Source organism: Octopus bimaculoides, chromosome 7, assembly GCF_001194135.2.
Source record: "Octopus bimaculoides isolate UCB-OBI-ISO-001 chromosome 7, ASM119413v2, whole genome shotgun sequence".
Classification (NCBI taxonomy): domain Eukaryota; kingdom Metazoa; phylum Mollusca; class Cephalopoda; order Octopoda; family Octopodidae; genus Octopus; species Octopus bimaculoides.
Window position 1 is genome coordinate 21,343,012 of NC_068987.1, and position 1,628 is coordinate 21,344,639.

Genomic DNA, 1,628 nt, shown 5'->3' on the forward strand with positions numbered 1-1,628 from the left:
GTGTGTGTGTGTGTGTGTGTGTGTGTGTGTGTGTGTGTGTGTGCGTGTGTAAGTGTTTGCCAGTAAGTGCTGTGCTTGGGCACACGTTTTCCTATGCTTGTGCTTGAGTTTCTGTGTCTGCTTATGCATTGTATGTCCACCCTTCCAGCTGGCTCAGAGTCAGGACACCAACTTTTACAAAACACGAATTATTTTCTCAAGTGCCACAAAGATTACTAACAATTTGCAACCTGTCATTTGACTCCCACATCAGACATTCAGTATATCAAACAAATTGACGCCCACCCTCACCAACACACACACATCATCAACATTTAACCCATTAGCATATAAACTGGCCAGATCCGGCCAAGATATCCTGCTTGTTTTATTTTTCAAAGAGGTCTGATTGGGTCTCTCACACCTACCCTACAACATCAACCTAAAAATAAATGATTACATCATCAGAATCTTAAAGCTATGAGGTATAATGCATGATTAATTCAAAACATGATTAAATAAGCATAATATTTTAGAGTAATTTGAATGCTAAAGAGAGAAATGTTTCAGTCCACTCCTATTCAAACGTGTCAGATCTGGAGAAAGCCTTTCTGTCTTCATGGGTCAAGTTGGATGAAGGGGTGGTATGGTGCTCAGGCAACTCAGTGACCACTCGTTTGCAGGCTGTGATCAAGGTGAAAAGTGGTCACTTTGAAATGTAATTACTGCAATGGATTGACAATTTACATTAGAATGTGTGTGCCAAATTTCCTTATCCTACCTTAAAATTATTTTGAATAATTAAGAAATATCAATGGGTAGATCTTTCTGGGACACCCTATATATTTTATGTATAAATGTGAATGCATGCAGTTATATGTCCATGAGACTATGTGCACATGTGTAAATGTATGTCATTTTACATCTACTTTTCAAGGTGGCATGAGTTTGATGCATTGTTACAGTTGAGGTTGAATCATCTCTTATTGTGAGGTACTGCACCTGAAGTTTGGTGTACATACATCATCTGGCTTGGGTTTCTACAGCTGGATGCCTTCCCTATTGTCAACCTCTTAACATGGTGTACAGGTTGTATTTTCTTGTGGCATCAACACAAGTTTTCGGTAACACAAAACATACAGATTGGAGAAAGGAATACGAGAGGATAGCTGAGAGGGAGGAATAGGAGTGGGCAAATGACAACAAAGGAGGAAGGTCAAGAAGTGAGTTGATGAATGATGGAGGGTAGGATTTAGAGAGTACTCAATAGCCTAGGGCATGGATACTTGCTCAGGTAACACAAGAAAGGAATAATAGAATGGGAGTAAGACATCAGAAATGCCAGAATAGAAGACACTTGCCCAAGGTGCCATGATGAGGGACTGAATCGAAAACTATCGTCATGATATTAACTTCTTTTTCATGCTTTCATGAGTTAGATAGGAATATGTTGGAGCAGTTTTCTACGACCAAATGCTCTTCTTCTAAACAACCCAAACTCGTTTCCAAGGAAGGTAATAATCTCGACAAACAGCCCAAAATGGCCCTCATGGTGGACTGCAAGCAAAAGACACATTAACATTGTCTGTACTTTTAAAAATTCAGCCCCAAATTAAGTTTTTTTTTTTTTTTTTTTTTTTTTTTTTTTT

General features: G+C 38.7%; 1 protein-coding gene across 1 annotated transcript in view; it reads right to left on the reverse strand.

Annotated features, from left to right (window-relative positions):
• Nucleotides 1-1,628, reverse strand: part of LOC106878213 (ubiquitin carboxyl-terminal hydrolase) — a 23,688-nt gene that overhangs the window by 10,102 nt on the left and 11,958 nt on the right. The window lies entirely within an intron of this gene.